This window comes from Magallana gigas, chromosome 1, assembly GCF_963853765.1.
Source record: "Magallana gigas chromosome 1, xbMagGiga1.1, whole genome shotgun sequence".
Classification (NCBI taxonomy): domain Eukaryota; kingdom Metazoa; phylum Mollusca; class Bivalvia; order Ostreida; family Ostreidae; genus Magallana; species Magallana gigas.
The window spans coordinates 54,687,127-54,693,709 of NC_088853.1; the positions used below are offsets into that span (position 1 = coordinate 54,687,127).

Genomic DNA, 6,583 nt, shown 5'->3' on the forward strand with positions numbered 1-6,583 from the left:
GCCTCATAGAAGCAGTTGCACAAAATTACCCATTTTTAACATCGAAAATGAAGTTTTTCCATGCATAACGTGTTATTATTATTGTTAAAAGACAGTGAATGACAGAGTTCATGTCACAAATATTGACTATAATTTAATACATGCTTATATCTTTATAATAGGAAATGCTTTATGACGAAAGAAATAATGATCACTCATCAAAAACCAACATTTTTCATAATTTTAAGTGCAAAAAGGTCAAAAATGTTGAAAACTGAGTTTAAGTCTGCTAAAATTATTCACAACTGAAGAAAAATTAGCTGAACATTTCACTATTTGGATGGTCTAATATACATTCAAATTATTCTAAGGGTTTTCAGTATTTCATGAAGTACATAAATTTGAGAATATAAGGATTCAAAATGTGTTAATCACTGATTAAAGGAATAATAATTAATGCAGTGTAAACCTGTATGTATTTTTCAAATTCAATGTATTTGTGTGTTTTCAATACGTATTAACTAAAATTTTCTTCTTAAACTGGTAATAAACTTGGTGGGATAATAATATTGAAGCGGTATTAGCTTAAATAAAGAAGTTTTTTTTTTATCAAATTGTGCGAAAAGGTCAAATCCAATTTATCATTGGTACTACTGAATTTGAGGTGTTTTTGTTGTTGTTTTTTAAACAAAATAATAACAATTTCATAATGTACAAATACACATAAATATATCAAATCATTTCTTCTTAGTAGTAACATTTGAATTCGTTATTATCTCTTATATTAGTGCCATTAGCAACTTGTTCAATCCAAAGTTTCAAAATGAATGCATACAACTGTTTGGAATGAGAACTAAGAAATGTGACCTCTACTTTCAGTTGGGTAGCTTTTGGAAATTCTAGGCAGGTGTTTAACTTTTGGGTAAAAATTAACATAAACAGACTGGTATACAACAATGATTTAGTCAGACTAAGTCCACAATGAATCTAGAAGAAACGTCAGACATCACAACCCCCCCCCCCCCCCCCTATTTTTGGATCCCCCATAATAATCCATTTTATAATCCATGTATGATGAGCAGCTAAAATATACATGGGACAGTATGCTTTGAAACAACCCCCCCCCCCCCCCCTTTAAACCCTATTCCCAAATCAAATCCATGGTCATATAAGAATCAGTATGCCTCTTTTAAACCGTATTCTCCTCTTTTTAAAAATGTATTTCTAAATTACTCAGCTGACTAACTTTGAAGCATGTTGTACATATTTGAATAAATAAGCAGTGCATAAGAGTGAAAGAATACATTTTATTTACATGTATCAATGCTAGGTTTGGACAATTTACTTGGACAGTGTTATTTTATAATATTGCTAATGCTAAGTGATGTCAGTACATGTATTTGCATGTTAACAGTGGATACTGTTGTACTAATTAATATATTTAATTATATTTAGTTATTTACTCAAGATATTGAAATCTCTTAACATACAAATTAACTAGGCTAGTAGTATAAGTTACTTTCATAGTATGACAAACAGCCATAATAGATGAAGATATCAAACTAACAATAACATTAAAATTAAATTAGTTATAATCTAAGAAAGTGTGCAGTAGCAATTTGGAATAAATAAACAAAGAATAAACTCATGCAAGATAACAATTTAACAATTTATTGAGCATTAAAATGCTAAATGATAACATGTACATACAGTGCATGATGCATGAAGACAAGTTCATTCAACTTCTCTCTCTCTCTCTCTCTCTCTCTCTCTCTCTCTCTCTCTCTCTCTCATGTGGTCAATCCGACAAACTTCAAAGCATCTTATTTTAGTCTTGTTGCATCCTTTATTCATTGAAGAAAAATGTGCAGTGTGCAGATGATTAAATTGAGGAAAACAAATTCCAAGTGATATATTCTGGAAATTCAACCACTCCTTAGGAAAACATTGGTTAATTTAAATAAATGTGGCCATTTATATAATGACTTGCAAATCAAATTAGTTTCTCTGCAATCTAAATATATCCTTTCAAATTACTGCTTCACATAATCCCTGAACCCCCTTCTTGATCTTCTTTCTTATTCGGCACACTTTCAGTGTTTCATATACAGGAATATCATTTTTACCCATGATATTAGATGCTGTAAAAGTCATCCAGATCCACCATGCCAAGCAACTTGATGGGTTTATTTTCTTTCAGCAATCTTGTAGGTTTTTTTCTATATTTTATCCAAGTTTAAATATAGAAGGACAGTATTTTCCAGAAGAATATTTCATTTGCACTTCTCTAAAAAAAAAAAAAAAAAAAAAAAATAGAGAAACACATATAATAAAACAAATTCATGTACCTTCAAGTGTTTTAACATGTTTTAAAGATCTTAAAATTGATAATAAATATTGTGGAACACATAGAGAGTTTCCATTTCATATTCTGATTATCATTAGCAAAACTAATATCATACTGTTGTGTGAAATTGTTTATTTACATTTCTTGTCACATGTCAGATATGTACTCTGACTGATTGCCAAGTCAATAGCTGCTGTGAAATAATATTGCTGTGCTGTTAAACAAAAAAAAACACCCCATGTTTTCTGCTGTGTATGTTATAAAAACTCGTCATTTCATAACATTTTTTTTCTCCAATTTTTAACAAAGCAATATTTTTCAATTACGAAAATTAAAGAGATGAAGATTGAAGACTAAATTGACCTATCAAAGGAAAAAAAGAGTACTCCAAATCTCAAGACAATCCTATCTAAAAATTTTGTAGGACATTTTCCAATATAAACCATGTGAAACACTCTATGATTATTGTTGTACTTTCTTTTTACAAAGATTTATTCATGGTATGTGAATGCAATTAATACAAATTAAATGTGCAAGTAAACATCTGATATTAAATAATATGAATGTAAGAATGCTCTCTCTCTCTCTCTCTCTCTCTCTCTCTCTCTCTCTCTCTCTCTCTCAATGCATATTATTTACCTGACCCCTCTTGAACTACCCATTTGTCAAGAAATAACATTCCTCTGTCGTCATCAGGTGAACACCTCTTGCTTTTTTCTTTGAGGAGTGGATGTGTACATCAATGTACCCATAGCTGCATAATTTGTTGGCTGACTTGTTGAAATTCGTCTGGTAACAGTAATTCATCTCAGTTTCAATAAAAGGTTCGGATGCTTACTATTATTGGCGACCTGAATTAACTTCCAATGATATTTGAGATCGAGACAACATCACCAAAACACCGAAAAACAATCAACTCTGGCAGCATGCTGTGCACAGACGTTAGCGGCGGCCATCTTTGTTTACATTGGTTTTGAAAATATACCCGCACTGAATATTTTTTAAAATATATTTCAGCGTTAAAAAAAATTATGTCTCTCATAAACAATTAAGCTGATTTTATATGAATTATTTATAGTTGAAAATTTATTGCTTTTATTTTTTTTCTTAAGTTTTAAGCCTCCAAATATTCATTTGGCAAGGGAGGTAACTGAAATTATCAAACATTACCAAAATATACTTGTCTACAATTTTTCAACGCAAGCTTTTCCCACTCATTTTATTTTATCAATAAAAAGTCAAAATAGTTTTCTCATTTATAAAAAATACAAACCCTCACCAATAACAATGTATTGGATTTTAAAGCTCACAGTTTGGTACATGGTTTGAATGATTTATATAAGAGAATGAAATATATATCTTCCCGTCCGAATAACCACTTAAATTATTTTTTCAAGCAAATCATCATTATTGTGGGTTAAAAGAGAATACAAAGAAACTATTTCAGAGGGAAACCAAAAAATTCGTGAAAATCGATGTGCGACGTTTTCTTATATATTCGCCTGATGTTTGCTTGGACAGCCTCTTAAGTGATAAAAACTATGTTGATTGATATATACAAGTTTACATGTAATGACTTAAAATGTTGATTTATGAATTGAAGTTTACTTGTGATACTTTAATAGTGCATTAATGTCTGTATATTGCAAATTATATTATCTTAAGCAGAAACTTAATGAATTAAAGTGATCTTTCTTCTGCCAATTTTTTTTCGAATTCGAATTCATTCCTCTAACCATCGAGTTTTAACTTTCCCTATTTTCCCCGCAAAAAAAGTTGTGTGTTTATTCATGTAGAAAGAAAACTCGAAACATTAATCTCCACAAATAGTTGGATACATTTCATTGTACATGTAAAGTTTTACAGTCTTTAAGGACGTTGCTTACTCAGGGTTTGAGTTCTCAATTCCGGATTGTTATAAAGTTCAATGTCATGAGTAAAATTTGTTCTAAACACTATAATTATTTATGAAATGAATTATTATTTAAAAAACCATTCGATATTTTTACTATATTATGGAATTAGGACTGGAATATTTTAAAAAATTGTGAATGAAAACTTAATGCCTTGTGTCTGTTTAGTGTCACTGCCATTCATAAACTGTATTTCATTTTTAAAAAAGTTTAGCAATTTGTATTATTTTCACAATTAAGAAAACTTCAGTTATAGTTATAGTGTAAACTTTTTGGGACTTTTATTTAATTATGAAAAAATATTCAATGGCCATTATCTAAAAAGAAGGTCATTGAAACTTTTATTTTATTCTGAGTAAACGTTTACCTTAATTATGAAACTTTCCCATAAATCAGGTAAATATTTTTTTTTTATCTTTATATTTCATTTAAGCAACAATGCATAAATTATTTAATACAAAGAAATAATGAGCCTTTCTTTACTATGTGTACGGTAAAGTACATAGTAAAGGAAGGGTAATTATTTCTGTCATATTTATGAACATACAGTACCGATCACACCCAACCTAACTGAAAGTAAACCTCAACTAAACCCTAAAAACGCTGCAAAGTAAGGACCTTTCAAAAACGTTTCAATGACGTCGTTTGAACCAGTACAGCGTTATTGGTGTTATTATTTAAACTAATATATGCTTACAAACTGTATTCCATGACTGTTTTACTTTTAAACTAACTTCAAGAACATACAGGTAAACTAGTTGCATGTATATATATATATATATATATATATATATATATATATATATATATATATATATATATATATATATATATATATATAAAAGTACTTGACATGGTTTGCGGGTCATGATCCATAAACATGGGTTATGGGACCCTTCATTTGTGGTAGGCTTATTACAAAAGGAAATGCATTTTTAGGAATAGTTTTTGATGTGGAATTCAAATATAAGAAAAATATAAAGATTACTCGTATTTGGTTTCAAAGCTACAGATAACGTTGTGGGTCACAACAATGTGGGTATATGTCCCACAGTGATATATAGTAGATAATATATAACATTCTTGTGGGTAGGAACTCACAAACCATGTCATGGCAATATATACATATATTCTTTGTGGGTTGTATCCCACAAACCATATGTTGATGCAGAAACAACTATATATAGCATACAAATGAACATTTGATATGTTTATGAGCTTAAAATATTATTTTTAAAGACTAGTGTATGAGTTTGGGCTTTGTCAAAGCACATAACAGCAAGAGCTTTCTTCCAAGCGAAAATATGAACGCTATGGGGCATTGGGTCATACTCAATTAGAAGGTAGATGAATTTTGTACTTCATGTGAAATACATATACAGTGTAACAGAACACCAAAAGATGCACTGGCGAGTTTTGACAATAATAAAAAATGTGCTTAATGAATCACAAAAGAATGCATTATGTTAGAAGCAGCATGCAAATTAAAACACGCATTTAAATGATCAATGATAAGTAGATGCACCTCAGGAGAAAGTTTGATTTGTGTGACCCTTTTCATAAGCTTAAAATGACCAATCATTTTCCTTGACCGGTGGCATAGAACTTGATACCAAATTAAATTTTCTTTAATTCATTAAAGCCTGTTGCGCATGTCAAATGCAGAATCAAAAGCAATCATCTTAAAAAGCATTTTAGCTGGGAACAACTTATATCTGTTACAGCTTAGGCCACACCAAAATTTCATACATTTTCTCCTTGTGATCTTGTCTTAATACCTGATAAAGGTCATAACCAAAAATGATTTTCACCTGGTGACCTTGTCCAAGTAATACCAAAAGGTCAAAACAAACCCTTCGTCCTATCTATTTTTATGTCAAATATAAGCAGCAGCTAATGAATCCCCCCCCCCAAAAAAAAAATACTCTGCCATTGCGATCCCTTCTCAAAACTTGTCATGTAGACAAAGGCTAATACTTTATACCATGATAGTAAAACAACATTAATCAGTTTATGTCATATAATATTTTATTTTTCAAAGTTAGGAAGATGTTTGAGGCATATTTTCATACACAAAATATATAAATGTGAACATTCATGATAACTGTATTGGCAGTAACATTTGACAAACACCTTAACATTGCATAAGCTATTCTGGTCCTAATAGTATAATCCATTACATTATCGTATGATTCAATACAATGTCATGATATCATAACAATCATAATTATAATTCAATATCATACAAATAGGAATCATAACATATTATATATTAACAATCATACCTATCAAGACAAAGTATTCTTAGCATCATTGGTATCTGAAGGTAGTCTTGTGTTTCAAA

At 29.9% G+C, this 6,583-nt stretch overlaps 1 long non-coding RNA gene across 1 annotated transcript; it reads right to left on the reverse strand.

The window, feature by feature from the left end:
- Nucleotides 1–1,634: 1,634 nt before the first annotated feature.
- LOC136273946 (uncharacterized) lies at nucleotides 1,635–3,313 on the reverse strand. The gene is made up of 2 exons (XR_010712172.1): nucleotides 2,966–3,313; nucleotides 1,635–2,266 (listed from the first exon to the last, which is right to left on the reverse strand). It is a non-coding gene; the product is annotated as an uncharacterized lncRNA (long non-coding RNA).
- Nucleotides 3,314–6,583: the final 3,270 nt, after the last annotated feature.